This window comes from Equus asinus, chromosome X, assembly GCF_041296235.1.
Source record: "Equus asinus isolate D_3611 breed Donkey chromosome X, EquAss-T2T_v2, whole genome shotgun sequence".
NCBI lineage: Eukaryota > Metazoa > Chordata > Mammalia > Perissodactyla > Equidae > Equus > Equus asinus.
The window spans coordinates 46,082,182-46,100,512 of record NC_091820.1 but is presented as its reverse complement, the minus strand read 5'-3'; the positions used below and the strand labels follow the sequence as shown (position 1 = coordinate 46,100,512).

The 18,331-nt window shown below is 62.2% G+C and overlaps 1 protein-coding gene across 14 annotated transcripts in view; it reads right to left on the bottom strand.

Annotated features, from left to right (window-relative positions):
* The window catches only part of BCOR (BCL6 corepressor), a 115,983-nt gene that overhangs the window by 39,358 nt on the left and 58,294 nt on the right, over nt 1–18,331 (bottom strand). For 4 of the 14 annotated variants that reach the window (XM_070502137.1, XM_070502148.1, XM_070502145.1 and 1 more), the window contains exon 1: nt 6,468–7,251. The exons of 2 other annotated variants lie outside the window; for them this stretch is intronic. The gene's annotated coding sequence lies outside the window, so the exon portion shown is untranslated. Of the gene's footprint in view, nt 1–4,989; nt 5,480–5,679; nt 5,992–6,467; nt 7,252–18,331 lie in introns of those variants that run through there. 8 more of the 14 variants (XM_070502151.1, XM_070502149.1, XM_070502147.1 and 5 more) reach the window with 6 other exon arrangements.

Here is an 18,331-nt window from a genome sequence, read left to right as displayed (position 1 = left end):
AGTTTTGGGTGTCCCAGGCACGACTGCGAGCGCTCGAGAAGAACAATAGAAATGGGGGTGGGTGCCGGAAATGGTGCAGGAAGACCCCTATAACCCTATAAACCTCTCCTCCCCCTCGCAATTACTATTAGCATTAAAAGACCCCAGTGCCTTCAATGCAATAGTGCCTGTTTATAACTTTTTTCCGCTAGCTCCCCAGACCCTAAACAAGCCCCCTCCTCACATTATGAAATCATAAGGGCAAAGATCGCTCCCAAATTTGTGACCTCCTGAAGCTCTTGGGCCTCTCACCTGCTCTGCCCCTGGCACCCTGACCTGACTCAGCCCCCCTCCCCCAGCAGTTCCTCTGGTTTGCACCTAGACAATAAATTTAGTTTAATTTAGCTTCCGGTCTTTAATTTTAGCAGGTCTCCTTTTTGCATGCAAATCAATATGGCAATTACCATCTAAAAGCTCGCCCAGCCCCGGGTCAATGTAAATTGATCATTGTCCGCCTTCCACAAAATAACACCGGGAGTCTGTGGTGCATAATGAGATTATACTGGAAACTGTCTTTTAGATCACAAATTATATTTTATGCTGTCAGGGTCTTCTCCTAGCGGACTTCCCCCGCTAGTCTAATCACGGGGAGCCGAGCCCGTGGGTGCTGAGGGGCGATGTTGGCTGTGGAGACCTGGCTCTAAAAAATAACCAAGTGAGGACCCCCATTCCCGAGACCCTCGATTAGACACAGGCGGAGAGGAGCCTGCGCTGGGAAAGGGGGCCTTCTACAGAAATATCGTAGAAAAGTCTCGTTAATTAGTTCTCGTCCGACACAAAGTCAGCTATTTCTTCCCCACGGACACACTGGGGGCAACCAGCGAGGCCGTCGGGCCGGCCCGGAGGTCGGTGGTCGTCCCGTGCCAAGTGCTCGCGACGAAGGCGGCTTGGCCGCCACGGGGGCGGCCTAAAGAGGCCACTCACTCCTGCCCTGGCTGCTTCTCAGCCCGGCCGCCGTCTCCCGGGCCCCAGCAGCGCAAACAGACGGAACCCCGCCGGCCGTACAGCCCGGCGGAGTAGCCGGGGCGGCCGCGGCCTCCCCTCCACGGCCTGGGCGAGGCCCCGCTGGGCCTGAACCGTGTGAGCGGGCGGGCGGCAGAGGCCTCCGAGCGAGGAGAAGGTCTTCTGTCGCCGAGAGCACGGCTCTCCCGCCCCTGCGCGGCCCCCAGGGCTCGGGTGTGACCCTGGGGCCTAACAAAGGGCCTTCTGAGCTCCTTGCGGCCGCGGCGGGGCGGGGGAGGGGCGGGCCGGCGGTGAGCAGCGGCCCGAGTGGACCGCGCGGCCCCGACCCGGCCCGGCGCCCTCGAGGAAACCACCCAGGTGGCATGGCCAGGGCTGCCGGGCGCTCCCGAGGCCCATCCTGGTGGCCCAGGGTTCGGGCGGCCCCGAAGCCTGCGAGCCTCCCGCCCGGCCCGCGGCCCAGCCCTGCCCCGCCCGACCCGGCGCGGGCTCCACCCGAGTGCGGTCTTCCCTATAAAAGCTGAAATTCCCGGCTGGGCTCAGACAAAGAGGGACCGCGGCAAATCGACGCCGCGGGCAAACCAAACCCTAGGCCAGTTTACGTGCGCGTCTGGGGTCACAGAGGCGCCTGCTAATCCACCCTCTGCAGGCCGTCCCTGCAGGGTCCCCTCCAGGAAAAAAAGGAAAGCATAGCAAAATGAAAGCATAGCTCCCCTGTATTCCTCCCAGAGGCCGAACTTCGCACTTCTTTCGGTTCTGTCTTTGTCAGTCCACTAGGCCCTGAGCCGCCTCCGCAAACAGGACTTGGAGCAAGGGAACATCCATTCCTCCTGACCCAAAGTGGAAAGCTCTTCTTCCGCTACCATCCATCCGCTCAAGGTCAAGAACTCAAAACCTCTTAGAAATCCTCCTACCTGATCGACACATACCCTTCCCCCGCCCCCAGACGGGAAGAAACTGTAACCAGAAACAATCTTACTAATTGAGAGCCATCCACCCTTAGCTAGGCCTGCTCTGCCCTCAGTTTCCTTCCAGCCAAAGACACATTATTTCTCTGTGAATGAGCCTGCGAATGTGGTCGTGGGGCCCACACTTCCCTGCCCACGTCGGTTTCACTCCACAGGAAAGTCTGCGTGAGGCGTTGAGGAGTTTTTGTCATTCAGCCCGTGTATCTAAGCATGGATGTATGCATATGAATGGTTTTTGTGTTTCCAAGTGACCCTCTTCACACCTTTAAAGGGGCTTTTGTCTCTGAAACGTCCTTACAGAAATTCTGCCCCAGTTTCCAGCTCAATAAAGTCTGGGATTTTCTCTTCCAATATTGCTATAGGTCTCTCTATTTGCATATCCATGTTTACATTCCTCTTGGCCAGTTCTTTATCTCTTATGTATCTCTTGTTCCATGTGGGCATCGAAACCCAAGTGTCTTGATTTGTCTCGGCGCATGTCATCCAGGCGCACATCTTAATCTGAGCATTCCTGTCTCAGGCATACACCTCCCTCACTACTTACATTCTTGCTGTGCCTGTAATGTCACTCGTTCCCAGGCCAGACCAATATGGGTTTGCAGTTTAAATGTAACTAGAGGATACCCTAGACCACAAACTCTAAAAGAGAGGAGAGGAGGAATGAGACAGACCAGTGTTACTAACGATTTATTTATATATAGGGTTAACCCACCTACAGATTTCAACCTCTAGAAAGAACCAGACCAATGTCTGCAGAGTTGTATTAAATTTTTAGACCAATTCAATATTGGCCCAGTGTGTGTGTATACAAATGATCGATCTTGTACACATCACTGTCCACCTCCAGTTTGGAGGCTGTCTCCCTGCATATATCTGATTCTAACTCCCCACAAGTTCATGGTTAAAAGTGTGTTTACTTATACTGACAACTCAAGGACCCCTTTGCTCTCCAATGCGTACCTGTACACACTGGCCTGGCATTTCAAGCTTGGGTCTTCTGTCTGCAGCAGGCTTGGTCAGAGGCCCCACCCGACTACGGCTCTGAGCAGACCTTCCCACACTGGATTGCTGCCATGAATTCTCTCTGGGGACACTGAGGTCTACATCTGCATCTCCCAAACTCAGTTCTTTAAGTGAGGGTGCCCAGTGTGTGTGTCCACACCTCCCCCATTGAGAAGTGCGGTCAAACGAGATCATCTAGCAGCTGCGTTTGGTTTGTCGAAGAATCAAGCCAGTGCACCAGGATGTGAACGTGCATACACAGAAGAGAAAGGAAAACCCAAGGCCCCAGACTCCCGTCCCCTCCCCCCGGGGGCTACTCTGCCTCCAGAAATTTCTACAAGGCTCTTTGCCCCCGCTCCTCTTACACTCTCTCCATAGCCTTTAAAGGGTTAAGAGAAACCCTCGCAGCCTTCCCTCCACCCTGCTCGCTGGGCCCGCAGGCTTGCTCGCTCACTCGCTGCTCACGGGAGTCTGCCGCCGCCTCCGCGGCCCGCCCCCCCTTCCCGTCCTTCAGCCGGGAGGGAGCCTGCATGCCTGTCTAGACCGATCTATCACAGGCACACCAACAACACCCGCGAGAGCGCGGAGACCCTGCCCAGGTCCCCCTGCCCGCACGGCTCCCGGCGGACAGAACCCGGGGAGCGTGACCGCGCCTGCGGGGTGGGGGGAGCCTCCGGGCGCGGGCCGCCCCGGGCGCAGCGCGGGTCCTCCCCGGCCCCGGCCCCCCGCGGTCCCGCCAGCCCGGCTGCCGGGGCACAGTCACAGCTCTGCGCGCTGGGCAGTCCTATTTTTATCTTGTCTAATCCCAAACTGGGCGGGGAGCACAGGCGTCGTGCTTAGAGAACAAGAGATAGGCGAGGGAGGCGGGGAGGAGCAGCCAGGCGGCGACGCGAGCGGGAGCTAGTTAAAGACACAGTCGGGGCGACCGAGAGCAGGAAGAAAGAGCGGGCTGCGCGGGCCTCGCGGCGCCGCACGCAACACGCCGCCCGGCGAAGTTACACTCGTCTCCCTGTCGCCCTCGCTGCCGGTCCCTCCCCACTTCCCAGCGGCGCTCTCTGCAGCCCGGGCCGCGGGGCCCCGGCCTGTGTGGGAGGCAGAGGCCCGGCCGGCCCGGCAAAGGGCTGAAGAGAATCGCTAATGAGCTGCGCGGCCCATTGATCCGGAGAACACTTCCTAATTAACTCTCAGTCACCTACTGGTGACAGCGCCTCAAAGGACAGCGCTGGGGCCGTCCGAGCCCCAGCCCCGACCTGCCCACCGAGCGCCTGGCGCCCGAACCCCGCGCGCTCCCCAGGCAATCCCGGCGAGTGGCGGCATATGCCCGCACACCGAAGGCCAGCCTCGGATTAAACCTGGACGGCATATTAATCACCACCATCTCGCCCCCCCCACCGTCCTCCACGCGGTGAAATCATGCCCCAAATAAACACGAGCACCAACACTGCAAAGCCCAGACCAGAGAACAGGTCGGGGGTGGAGTGGGAAGGGTCGAGAAGCAAACGTATTCTCCAAATGTCCACGTACAGAAGGTCTCCGAAGCCGACAATTAAAATGCCTTCCACACACGCAATTCTGTCGGCAAAACCGAATCCAACACCTCGTAAGGATTGATTTCGGCCCGCGGTGTCCGTTTCCAGTGCCACAGGAAGTGTCAGATGGCTAGAAATACCCAAGTCTGTCTGCGTTCACCACCCACTACCTTCTGGGGTGGGCCATTTCCTCCCCGTTTTTACTCCCAGCCCACTTTAAGGATTTTTCTCCAAGAGGCTACCCCTAGAACCAAACACCACTACCCCTCCCCTAGTCTTCTCTCACAAAAAGAAAAAAAAAAACAGCTAAAAACCCTGCGCTGTCTAGTCCAGACACAGCGAGGCTGCGCGGATACCTATTTGAAGCGCGCTGGTTTCTTTTTAAGGTTTGTTTTTAAATACACATAACCCTCCCCCTTCCTTCGCTCTCCCATTCCCAACCCCCAACCTAAAGACGCCGGCGGCGCGCGCCCTCGTGCGCGGGCACTCACAGCCTCTAGCTGGAGATCACGGACTTTCTGGAAAAGATTCATTAACAGCAAATTAAGCCTCGCCCGGCCTCGGCCTACACGCGATCAGACTCCGCCGTCTCAGGGACCTGGGGACGTGCCCACTCGAGAGTGCGAGCGGCGGGAAGCCCGGCGGGACCAGGAGTGCCTCCAGCCGCCCAACTCCGCACACGGCGCCCCAGGGCTTGCTTGGTAAACAGCAGGCGCACGTCGCCGTCGCCGTCGCCGCCGCCTCCCCGAGCCCCCGAGTTGGCGGAGGCTCTGCAGCGCAGCCGCCCGCCTGCTTGGAGCGCGGGCCCCGCGGCGCGGCGGCGCCTTGCCCTCCCCGCCTTGGCCGAGGATCGCGCCCGGGTGCGCAAGTTCCTCTTCGCCCTCAACCTCCGCGCCGCACGCCCTCCGAGTGGGACCAACTTCCTCCGGCCGCAGACTCGCACACGCCCAACAAGGCTTCCCACCAGACTCCCCGCTGCCCAGCGGAGGGCCCAGGTCTCACCCCCCCCCGCCCCAGTCCCCGCCCTCCCTTCCCGCCGCCGCCCCCGCACACGCACATTTCACCCCCACCTCGGGGGCTCCTAACTTAAAACGCATCTCGCGACGTTGGGGGAAGGTGGGGGTGAAAGGGGGTCGCGGATAAGAATTTTAAAAGAACATTTGCAAAACAAAGCGTCTGACCTGGCGGACGGGCCGAGTCGGAACCCCTCGCTCTGCTCGATTTCCTAGTAGTTTTTTTTTCCTTTAATCCACGTGATTCGTGCTTTCGGGCAAGCCAAGAAAAAACCCGGGACTCCCCTCCCGAGTTGCGCGGCGGCGGCGGCGGTGGCAGCAGGTCGAGCTCGGCTCGGCCCGGGGCGCCCGCCACACACCCTCGCGCACGCACACGCCGTCGTTCCACTAGGAGGAACGACCGGCCCCCGGAGAGGCGAGACGAGGCGGCGGCGGCTGGGGGTTTTTACAGTTCTTTCCCGAGCCGAAAAAGAAAGCAGACGGGAACCCGCCGCCCTCCCCTTCCTGCTCGCGAGCTAACGCCGAGCCGAGCTTCCCAGCTTCCAGCCCAGCTTCCCCCCGCCCCCCCGCGCTCGACTCGCTGCGCTCAGCGGCAACCGCGCTCCCGCGCACACAGACACACACAGGCTGCAAACTTCCACTCCGCGAACTCCCTGCTCTCCTCCCAGCCCCCCGGGAGGCGGCAGGCCCCCCGCCGCACCCCTCCCTCTCTGGTGCCCATGCGGGGCCGCTTAGGTTGGCTGCATTTTTAATAACATAGCGATGAAATAAAAACGAAAGCGAGCAAAGCAGCCAAAGGGAAGCGCGAGGCGAATGCTTCGCGGGGTACGCGAGAGAGGCGGAGGAGCAGCCCACGGCGGGCGGGGGCCCCGAGGGAAGGGGCCGACTGCAGCCCGCGGCGCGCCCGCCCGCCAGCCCGCGCGGCCTCCCCGGGGAAAGGTGTTCCGGGCACTGACCTGAAATCCCCGGCCGGGGAGTAAGCAGGGAGCCTGCGATCCGGTGCTTTGAAGTTTTCCCCCCGAGCGGAGTCAAGGCGGCGAGGAGGAGCGAGGGGCGGCTGGGCGGGTGGGGAGAGGTGTGCGGGGTTGGAGGAAAGTGGGGTGGCGACGTTAGCGAGCGGAGAAGGAGCCGGGCCGGGCAAGCGCGGCGAGCAGCAAAGTTTGCCGTCCCCGGCTGCCCGCAGCCCGCTAGAAGCGCCGCGCTCGCTGGCCTCCCTCGCCGTCTGCTGCCAGCCGGCTGCCCTCGGGGTCGGCCCCGCCGAGGGGTGGGCTCTGGGCCGGGTGGGGGCGGGGCGGGGCGGGGCGGGCTCAAAGCCTCCGGGCAGGTGGCGACAGCCCCGCGCGATCCTCCGGGCTCCCGCGGCTGGGCCGGGCTCGGCCGGGCTCAGCAGCTCCCGCGCCACCGCTGCTGCCGCCCGCGCTCGGGCAGGAGCCCCAGCGCCATGTTGACGGATAGCCGCGAGCGCCCGCTCGGGCTGGGTGTGTGTGAGTGTGTGTGTGTGTTGGCCAAGTCGTCCCTGCACGGCGACAGCGCGGCTTGGGCTCCCCGCCCGGTGGCTCGCGGGCTCCCCCTCCGCCGCCGCCGCCGCCTGCCTCTCTCCCGCTCTCGGTCGCGGTCTGGGCTCCGGCGCGTCTCCCCCGCAGCCGCCGAGCTCGGCCCGCGTTCAGCGAGGAGCGTAGCTCTGCCTCACCTTGCCGCTGGGAGCCCGAGCTCCGTCTGCAGCCGCACGCCGCGATCCCAACGCGTCCCCCCTCCCTGGTTCCCTCCTCTTCCTCCTCCCCCTCCCTCTGCCCGCCCTCCCTACCTCCCTCCCTCCCTCCCAGCAGCCGCCTCCCCTCCCCCCGCAGGCGCAGCGCTCGGGCGACAGCCGCCCGCCCGCCGCCTCCAGCTCTTGCAAGTTTGAGCTCCCCCAGCCTCCGCTCACCCTCCGCTGCGGCGCCTCGGCGGTGGGGTTTCGGAGGGGTGATTCCCCAAGAAAGGTTTGCCCGAGTTTCCCGAGCCCGCGTTTCGCCTCTCTGGGTCCGAACCCGGGACCACTTGGGTGGCGCCCCCGTCGCCCCTAGCCCTCCCCACCCCCGCTCGGACCGAGTTGGATGCGCACAGCCGGCCCGGGCGCGCGTCCTGGGCGAACCACAGACCGACTCGGGCGGCGGCGGCGGGGGCGGCGAGGGCGGCTCGCAGATCCCGAGCCGAGGTGATGGGGGGCGGCGGGGGCGGCTCTCCCAGCCGCGCACCGAGACTCCCCTCGCTACCCAGAAGGCCAGTGGAGGACCGCAATTACCATAAAGCGCCTCGCACTCCGCTCAGCCAAAGCTGTCAAACCCCAGCGGCAGCCGCCGCTGCCTCCTCTCACCACCAGCGCTGCGCTCTCCCGGCCGCGCGTCCCCTCCGAGACCAAGCAGAGCCTGGCGAGTGCGCGTCGGCGCCCACCCCTACCCTTGGTCGCCCCTTACCCCCGGAGGAGCCCTTTCCCATTTCGGTGTTAAGAACTACCTGAAAACACCACCCCGGGCATGAGTGGCCGTTCCGCCCGAACTCCGCGCCCGAGTTCCCTGGACGTTTCAATTGTGTGGGAATTGTTTGGAGAGGCGGGGGGTGGAGGAGGCAGCCCGTGGGGCACTAGGAGGGCGGAGGTGGGGGCCGCAGGGGAGCGGAGAGCCGCCAGAATCTCTGCCCGTTCACAGGATTTCACAGTCTGCACCTCAGATGGTTGAAGGGTCTGTCCTGACCCTTCACTTGGGCCTCGGGAGATTATCTCCCGCGTTTTATTTTCCTTGGCAGGGAGCAACTTTTGGCTTATATCGTTCGCCCCATAAATTTCCACTCGGTAACGTCGTGCTGATCGGTGCTCGGCGGCGGCGTACAGCCTGCGCCCGCAGCAGTTCAATTCAATTGACACGTATTGAGCTTCTCCAGCGCACCCGGCGCGGCGCTGGGCGCGGGGGGGAGGGCGGGGGCAGGCAAGCAGGAGGGGGAAGCGGAGAGGCGAGGTTCCGGCCTCCCCGGAGCGCAGAGCCTCTAGGGCGAGCCGAGAAACCCCAGTTCGTGAAGCTGGCGGGAAGGGGTGGGAGTGGGGGAGGGGTGTTCCGGCCTAACCGCACCCAGACCGCTGGTCCGGACGTCGCGGCAAAAGGTGACTCCACTCAGCTGCTCGCTAGGGTCTTTTTATGCTGGGGGTGGGGGAGTCTCTTTCTGCCTAAGGACAAGATGGTGCAGGCTCGATGAGAACATCAATCCGAAATGGAGGTGGCTTGTAAATCCACACGGAAAGTTTTAAAATATCCTGGAGTGTCTCCACGCCAAAAATAATCAAAAGCATCTCAAGTTGATTACTAAGCCAAGGTCAAGGCCAAAATCAGCTCTAGCTAGCAGATCCCTTTTAAAAATTAGTGCTAATATTGACTGCGGGGACTGGCGATAGGCGCGATTTTATTTATTCTGTTTTAGTTCTCAATACATAGTTATAAAAAACAGCCCTTTTCAAAGCAGAAGTGAAACATCTCTACCGTTTGAAACCCGAAACTTCGGGCAGAATGAAGTCTTCGTGCTCCGGAGCTGCTTAGAACAACTGATGCAAAAGACAGGCGGGCGGGTGCCCCCGCGCGAGCAGTGCCCAGCCGCGCTGGGCCGCCACCGCTTCCAGAACCCGCGCCTGCATAATAGAATGCACGCCTTTTTCTTTCCAGTCTTTCTGGAGGTGGATGTCTCTGAAAGCTAACCCACACATTTTTTTAATCTCCGGTAACAAGCAGAAAGACACCTGGACTATTATGCTGTAAAGCTATTTTTTATAAAGACATTTTAGGGCCAGACATTAAAAGTTATTAGACTGAACGCATGCGAGTTACAGACACAGCTGGAGAAAAGGCCTCTGGTTGTGTGTTGTAGCAACATCTCTTTTTGAAGCGACTCCTTTTATTCAAAACAAGTCTAAAATAACCGGGAAGCCTGAAGTTGGGTATTTGTGGGGAAACTTTCTGAACGTGGTTCCAGACGAGGAGGCCGCTGTGCCACTGTGGGCCTTGCCAGAGAGCTGGCCTGGGCGAGTGCAGAGCCGTGCCAGTCTCTTCCGGCTCGGTTAGGCCGCCACAGAGCCCCTGGCCCCATGCCCAGCCACCTTCTCTCCCCTCCCCATGCCTCCCCAACTCTCCCCCCAGGCCTAGGCTTTTCCTGGAGTTAAGAGTTGCATGCAGCCGTCCAGAACTTTTAGAAAATCCAGGAACCAAGCGAGATCGTGGAGCCTGCTGCCTCACGAAGTCCTGTGGCCTCCCAGGGCTGCTGACAAAGGGGCCTGTTTGTCTAACTTTAAAAGTCCTGGAGTTAAAATGAGTTGGGGAGGGGGGTGGTGCTGTAAATTCGAAGGGGCCTAGAAGAGGGCTGACTGTGGGAGAAATTTGATGCTGGAGACAAACAGGCCAGTAAATTCGCCTTTGACGTAATTTGCAGCATTCACACACACCCCCTTTTTAAAGAAGTCTAGCCTCCATGGTGTCCTCATTCCGGCTGGTGGGATTCAAAGGTTTCTTTTCTATCTCCAAGGGATACATTTTCCAACTCTGTGGGATTTTAAAAGTATCTTATTAATGGAGTCCTAAGAGGCATGGGGGGAGGGGGGGGCCTTGGTGACTCACTGAGAATTAAAATGTGAGATTTTGCCCCGAGGTGCTCTAAGGGGGTGGGGGGTTGGGTGTTTACACCTATTGGTCGCTCAGTTGGAATTGATCCAGGGAGGAGAAGCAGAAAGCTCAGGAAGGGTAGTCCCATCTTGCGTCCCCTTTTGGGAAGGGGCTCCGGGAGCTGGGGACACTGCATAGCCTGCAGCGTGTACCGGCAGCCAGGGCCTTCTCCTGCTCCCCCCTCCCTTGTCCTCCCAGGAGTCCCTCGGGAGCTGACCTGGAGGTCAGGCTGCTACACCCGGCACTCAGCAAGGGGAGGATTTCAATGAAAGCAGAGGAGGAGGTGGAGAGGGCCAGCGAATTCAGCGCACAGGCAGCGGAGAAATAAAGAAATAGGCACCAAAAAGGAGAGGTGCTTCGAGTTGAGCTGGGGGGGCACCCCACCCTCACCCATCTCTTGTCCCTCACTGGCCTCCTGTCCCAGTAATAACATATGTAAGGTTCGACCTCAGGCTCTCGAGAGCACTCTCCGGATGCAGATTCTATGCTGGCTCTGCAACTGGGCAAGCAGGTTGGCGCTTTAGGGAGCAGGCCTGGAGCACGGCCGCCTCATTCAGGCCAGGCTGACTGTGCAAGGCCTGCCAGGGCCTCTTCCACACCTTCAGCCACCGCCCGGACCTTGGGGAAAGGTCATGCATCCTGTGCTGAGGTCCTTAGCCCGTGTTTGGGGGACCCTGGGATCCCAGCATCGTTTGTGGGGTTTGTTTGTGGCATATGTGTAGGATCTAAATCGTGAAGCTCGGTGGGCCCTCAATGGCGCTCTTCAGAGGCTGTTTTCACGTCAGGGACACTGGTTACTGGAATAGGTGGGACTTGGGTGATTACAGATAATGTATTTTTATATAGGGTGAGCTAGCCTATTATTGTTACCTATTTTTAAAAATACACTAATACCCACACTAACAGTCTTCCCTAGTCACTTTGTCAAAGAACTCTGGGCTTACCCAGTGGCACTTAAAAGACCCACTGGCCCAAGCACAGGGCATCCTTGTCCCAGGGATTTCAGTTATCTGGAAACATCTAAAGGTAGCTGCCTTGCATGGCAAGAGACTGCTAGACTTAGGGGTCACCAGGTTGAGAATGGCTGCTCTTTCTGCCTTGCCTTTGAAGGGTTACTGGGCGTTTGGGGGAGGAGGGTCCGAAAGACAGGCCCTACGTCGTACGTAGTAGCAACCGCCTCTGGGAATTTATGGTCTGGGCTGGATTAGTGTCAGGTTCCGAGCTCCCCAAACCCAGACACCAGTGGGTGAACTGCCGTTTACACTGAGGGGCCCTCTGGGTAGACGGGTGTCAGCCAAAGGAGCACAGAGACAGGCGGCTTCGGGGAGGCAGCGTCCTGCGCTCCACCTGGTCCCAGCTTAAGAGCCCTCGAAGCCGCCGCACTGGGCCGGATGCTCCTGCAGATAAACCCGGCCGCCACGTCCCGCCCCGGCTGCTTATTTAGCAAGGCGCCTCCAGCTCATATTTGACCCTGCCCGGGGCACTGAGTGGGGACCGCGGGGAGCGGGGGCGGAGAACCACCAACTACTTGCTCTCGGACCCAGCCCGCCGGCCTTCCGCCCCAGCCATCTTGTAGCCTGGTCCCTCTTCCACTCCCGCGGGAACCCTGCGGAGACGCAACACCCCGAGCCCCTTCGCGGGCACCACCCTAGGGACTGGAGGGATCTGGAAGGCTGCGCGAGCCCCTTGCTCGGGACAGGAAGGGAGTACGGCCCAGCAGATGGAAACGCGGCACTGATGGTCTCTAAATACCTCTGAAGCCCCCACAAAGTCGGGCGCAGAAGTGAGTGGCGGCGGGTGGTCGCCTCAGAAAGGTCGCAACCAGGAGCAAAGCTTGGGGGTCGGGCAGGACAGGGGATTCCAAAATCCGCGGCACTTTTTACCCGCTCCCCTTCCCCCTCCTGGCCCACTCGGCTCTGCCTTCGCCCCCATGACTCCCCCTCCCCCCGCCACATCCCTGGGTCTGCAGCACGTTAGCAGCCGCGCAGCCCCAGGTCGCGAGTGCCGAGGGTGAGGGGGCGCAGGGTGGTTTGTGTTGCGAGGCCTGACAGAACCTTCTGTGTGCGGCGGAGGGAGGAGGCTAATGCATAATGCACAGCGCCTGGAAGCCCGGCCATTAGCGGCCTGTCGGTGACACAGACAAACGACTGAGGGGGAGGAGATCCAGCTCGCTCTGGAGTTTAAATATACCAGCGTGGAGGGGAAACGCCATGATTTAAAAGTGTGTGTTTGCAGACACTCGCATATATTTTAATGATTTCCAGCAGGCCTTGCGTCCCAGCCTTGCATCCCCCTCCCCAAAAGGGGGATGTGTATAGAGGAGGGGGAATGAAGGCAGAGTGAGAGGCCTCAACCCGAGACCCACCGCCAGCTTTCGAGAGATGAAGAGAAGAGGTTGGTAAACGCAGCATGGAAAAAGCGAGGCCTAGGGAAGCCCCACGACCCAAGGCCATCCTCAGAATTTTTAAAAAATCTGGCCGTCAAGCCTTCCACCAAGGAGCGGACCCTCTACGTTGTACTAGAAAGATCTGGGGGGGGGGGCATAAATCCCGCCACCCTTGCTTCCCCCAGGCGCCCTCATTTTTGAATCTTCCTTTTCCACCGACAATCCAGAGACCTCCTTCCTCCGGTTTAACACACCAGTGTTTTTTAGCAATTAAGGCGAGAAGGGGGTGGGGATAAAGATAAGCCAATTTTTTTTTTCCTGCCATGCAAGTGTGAAAGATAAGATAACGCTAAGCTGGGGCAAAGCGGCTGCTTACAACCTCCCCTCAGCGATTTTGATCGGTCACTTCTTATCTCGCAAAAATGCTCCTTTCGAAAACTGCATCAAAAAAAAAGAGAAAGGCTGAAGGAAAGCATTTTCATTTGGAAGTGACATTTAAAACCCACCTCCTCTACACCAGCAGCCCCCTCTCCATCCGCAGGGCTCCCCAGGAAAAGTCGCACCTCGACTACGGGGTTTCAGGCTTTCTCGTGGGGGGCAGGATTACTAGTGTAATTAGGCTGAATAAAACCAGGGATGCGTGATGAGGATTTATCCTGCATCCGACCCCAAGCTCGCGGCCGGGTTTTCCTTCTCTTAGTTACCGATCGGTGTTTGTGTTTTACCATCGCGTTCGTGTGTTGAAACTAAACAGGTAGTTATATTTGGGAGGGTCATCTAACTATGTCAACATGAAGTGGCTGTTAATGTGAAATAATAAGAAACTCTGCTGATTATTACAGACTCCAGGAAAGGGCAGGAAAGGCATCACACGCCCCAGAACCGGAGAACTCTCAGCCGAACCGGACTCTCGGGGAGTTTTATAAAATCCTTTTTTTCGCACAAAAATCTCACGAAGGGGTTTCCGGAAGACTTTGTATTTGTTGAGGGAGGTTTCGGTATTGAACTCCAGGCCCGCAGGGTGGCCTGTAAATTCCCCCCAGCCCAGCGGCTGGCCCCCGATCACAAACATCAAGGCGGGCGCCCCAGGCCGAGCTGATGAGTCTCCGCGCCCACCTCCGGCTTTGAGCTCCAAAGCGCCCACCTCCTCGTCCCCCATCCCGGGTTCGCACCTTGGCGCCTGGCGCACACCGAGTCGGCCCTCTTTGGGCCAGGCTGCACGACCTGAAGCCCGGGGCCAGCTGCGGCCGGATTGTCCCCGGGGAGCCGAAACCGCCGAGCGGGGAAACCCCTCCTCTCGCCCTTCCCCGAAAAGCCTGGCCGCGGCGTAGGCGCCGAGCGAGCGGGCATCCGCTGACAGCCGGGCCTCACGTAAGGCCCACACGCGTCCCATTAGTCAGCCTGAGTTCCCCTCGGGCGAGCCGTCTGGCGCGGCCCCAAGGCCGGGCGCGGGCGGGGCGGGGGTGCGGGGCCGCAGCGAGCCGGGAGCGGGGCGGGGGCGCGGGCTCTGCGGGGCCCGGCCGGGCTCGGTTCCGCGTTCCTGGGCCCGCGGGTAAGCTGAGCCGGCGGGGCAGGCCGCTCCCTGGCTGGCGCCGAGGCGCCGAGCTGCGCTTCACGTGCCCGCCATATCAGCGGCGGCGAGGAGAGGGGGCAGGGAGGCGCGCCGCAGCCCCGCAGGGTCTCCGGCCCCCGTCTCCCCCTCCCCGCTGGGGGCTGGGCCGGGACCACCCGGCAGCCCCCATCCCCGCGCGAGCCGAGAGCCGCGCTGCCAGACGCCGAGAAGCTCCCAGGGCGCCGTTCCGAAAGCTGCGCGGCGGCAGCAGCCAGGGGAGGGTGCTCCTCGCGGCCGCCCCGGGAACTTCCCAGCCGCCCCGCCGCCGCCGCCGCCGCCGCAGTCACCGGGACCGGAAGCCCTTGCGCCGCCCCGAGCGGCCTGCGCTGGCCCCCAGGGCTGTTCCAGACGAGGACTGGCTGCGCGTCACCCTCGATTCCTCCCGGCCCCAGGCGGCCGCCTTCGCCCTGGGGCATCCCCATTTAAGCCCAGAGGACCCTTCTCGCGGTCCGGGGAGACCTCCCTCTATTATCGCCAACAGCGCCGCCCCACCCGCGCCCCCAGCCCCGCAGCTGGGACGGGAGGGGCGCGGAGCAGCCACTCCGGCCGGGCAGGAACACCTGCTCCTGGGCCCTGCAGCTGGGCGCGTGGTGCCGGGAGAGGCTGCCTACTGTTGTGTGCAGAGATCGCGGAGGAGAAAATGGGGCTCCGAAGCTCAGGGCCAGGCGCAGCCGCGCCTCGGCCGCCCCCATCTCCCACCCCTTCTGTGTGATCAAGCCCGAAGCCTGAGGACTCGGGTCTCGCCACCCCTGGGATCCGTCTTCTGGCCTTAAGAGGTCGTTCGTAAGACAGATGGGGCAGAACCTGTTTTGGGAGCCTTCCCGGTGTTCGCCCCCGCTCTCCAAACCAGACACACTCATCTCCCCTCGGCCCCTACTCTAGCCGCCGGCAGGGGACCGCAGTAGGTCACGGTGGTACCAACAACGACCCCCCTCCCCACGAAGGATCTGGTATGGGGTTCGGACTTGGCCACTCCGCGTGAGGAGGGCCGCTGGACCCTCCCCATCTCCTCCATGCCCTGAGGAGATCGGGCGGCCGAGATGACCTGCGCTGCTTGCCCTGCCTCACCCCCCTCCCCCGTCCCGCCCTCCCCGGCGCTCCTGGCTCAGGGCCCGGCCGGGGAAGGCGTTGTTTTGCCAGCGGGAGCCGAGCGAGTGCGCAGAGAAAAGCCTCCCTGCTCTAATGAGAGTGCACACAGCGCTGCAGCGAGGAGGATGATTACCCGGCGGGCGGGGGGGCGCGGGCCCGGGCCGCGGGCGGCGTGTGCGGCGGCCCCGCGGGCCCGGAGTCCCCGCCTGTCTGGCTGCTAATCGCACGCTTTCTGCTGTTACGGAGGCAGGCGGGAGCTGGCGGCCGAGCCCAGCGCCGGCGACTCGGCGGGTGACACGGAAACATGGCGCAGCGCCCCTCCCCCCCCCCGCCCCCCCCCGCGCTCCCGCCTCCCGCCTCGCACTTCCTCCCGCCCGCGCGGCTTTTGCAGTTCTAATGCTCTGCTGTCGGCCCGGCACCATTACGCTAGCAGCCGCTTCTCGGCGGCCCCGCGCGTCTCTTTCCCCTTTGTTTTCAGGGTCTATAGAAAACGTTTGCTTTTGTCCTGAGCTCTCGTTAAACCAAACTTGTGGTGGCAACGGAAGGCGGTGCGGGCGGGGAGGGGCCCGGGGATTTTGGCAGCAGGCGACCAGAGCGTGGTGGAAACTTCTCTCGCTGGGTTCCCCGCCACCCCGCCTTCCACCCTCCACCCTCCCCTCACACACACAGGCCAGCCGGCCTGCCGACGCTTCCCCCTTCTCCCCCGAGAGGCCTCAGCACTCCAGGAAGGAGATCTGGGCCAGAGGGACTGTGACCAGGGGTGAAGAGCCTGGGTGCGAATCTGTGAGCCCCAAGTTTTTGGCACTCGGTGACCTCGCTCCTCGCAGCCCTGAGTTGCCTGTCCCTCCCGTTGGTCATTCGGGGCTTTGTATCAGCCGGTGGAGAAGGAAGGGGAGGGAAGAGAAGAAAGTGGTTCGTGTGTGTGGTTTTTCTATTAAGGGTTTGGTGGAATCTCTCCCCCCCAAATGCAGCCTCCTTTATAGGAACTAGGACGAGATGGGGGAAACGTGGGATCCCCTTCTGGGGATAGGGTCAGAAACCTAGGCCTGGGGGCTGGATCCTACTCTACTGGCCGGCTCAGCCACATGCGGGGTGGTACGACCTTGCAGAGTGGGAGACAGGAGGGCCAGGTCCCTTGATCCAGGAGACGCGAAACCTCCCTCCCCCCGGGCCTGAGCGCAGGTCCCCCCTGGCGCGCTCCCCACACCAGCGCGCAGGCCTTGGCTCTCCGCACCGGAGCTGCTCAGGCGGCAATTTTTTAAGCCTACAATTAAGCGAGGCGTCGCCGTGTCCTCTGCTAGTGTCGATCCTGTCAGTCGCACATGGCCTTGGTGCTCCGGTCCGAGGCCCTGCGATTAGTCACAGGCTCGCTTCGCTCCTTCCCTAATCCGCCTCTGCAGGCAGCCTGGGGACGCGGCCGACTTGGCGGCGCTGGCAGGGAGCCACCGCGCGCGAGGCGGGCCGCCTGGCCAGTACCAGCCCGGCTGCGCCCGAGCCGGCGCGGGCCCCGGGGTGCGGGCTTGAGACGCCCTCCCCCTTCACAGCCCCCGGGCTGGGGCGGCTGCGCCCCTCCTCCTCTCGCCCCACTCCCGGGCCTGCGAGATCTATTTGTGTGGTGTCATTTGCATAAAAATAGGACAAGTGTTTCAGTGCGTTCGAACGCGGGAGGCGAAATCCTTATTGATGTGTCTGTGTGGAGCCCTCGGTTGTCGGAGCGGTTTGATTTAGGGTGTTTGTGTTGCCTTCTGCGAGAAATGAGAGGAAATCCTGCGCAACGCCTTCGGCGGCCCGGGCCCCCCAGAGCATGCCCCTCTGTGCGGCCGGGAACGGTCCACCGCCTGGACCCCGGCGCGACGAGTCCACAGCGAGCAGGTTGAGGGCCAGGCGGGCGGCCCATTATGACTCATAAAACCGGGCGGCATAATCACCAGCTGCCAACCGGTTTACGTGTGGCGTTTCCCAATGCTCCCTTCGCCCAGCCCGGGCCTCCAGCGGGTTCGCCCTGGACGCGGCCACAGCCGCTCAGTAGGGGCTAATCAAGGGGCCGCTCGGGCCCGTCGGCAGCGCGGCTTCCCTGCCCGGGCGACCCCCGCTCTCCGGCCTTTGCGCTGCTCGCCAGCAACTCCTCAGCTCGGACGAATAGCTGGGAGGGCGGCCGCGCGGAGCCAGTAAATCAATCATTAACTCCCCAGCGAGGCCTGGCCAGGGAGGGAGCGGCCGCCAGAGCCGAGGCCGCGAGGCGAGCGCAAGGCCCCCACCCTGGGTCGGGAGCCGTCCACGCGCCAGCGGACAGGGTGCGTGAAGGCGGGTCTCCCCGGCGCCTTCTCATCCCCTCCAGAAGCCTCCGCCCGCCGGGCCTTTCAAGCCCGCACCTCGTCTCGCCGGGCAGGTCGGGTTGCTGTGCGGCCCCGGGGCGGGCGGGAGCATTAACGAGCCGCCCGGGGCCTCGCGGCCTGCTCTCCCCAGGAGAGCCTGCCGCGCTTGGGTAAGCGCCTCGGAAACGGTCGGGCTCCTCCAGACTCGGGCTTGCCAAAGCAAGCTGATCGCCCTTGTGTCCACCGGTCTCCCTGCGGCGCCCTCCCCACGGAGCCCACCGTGGGGCGGCACGCCGGGAGTTAAACGCTCCGGTTCGCCCTGGCTCCTCGGCGGCGCTGAGAAAACGCTGATCAAAGTGGTTACGGGGAAGGAAACACACGCACACTCGGGCCTGGGTCGAGGAAGGCCGACTGGAGAGACGGCTCGGAGCCGCCTGCCTCGACCCGCTTCCCACACTCCCGGGAACGCGGCGGCGGCGGCGGTGGCGGCGCTGGCCCGCGCGATTCCCTCGGCGGAGCTCGGCGCGGCGGGGCCGGGAGGACGGCGGGGAGGGGGGAGGGACAAGGGGGCGGGAGGCGAGCCCGGGCTGCACGCCAAGAGGCCCGGAGCCGCAGATTAGTCACCGCTCGCCTCGGCGCTCACGGATGCGCCCGGGAACCGGGAGGGCAGGCGTCGGCCCCGCTCCGCCGGGCTCCGGGCGCCTCGGCGCCGCGGCGCGGGTGCCCCCGCCCCGAGCTCCGC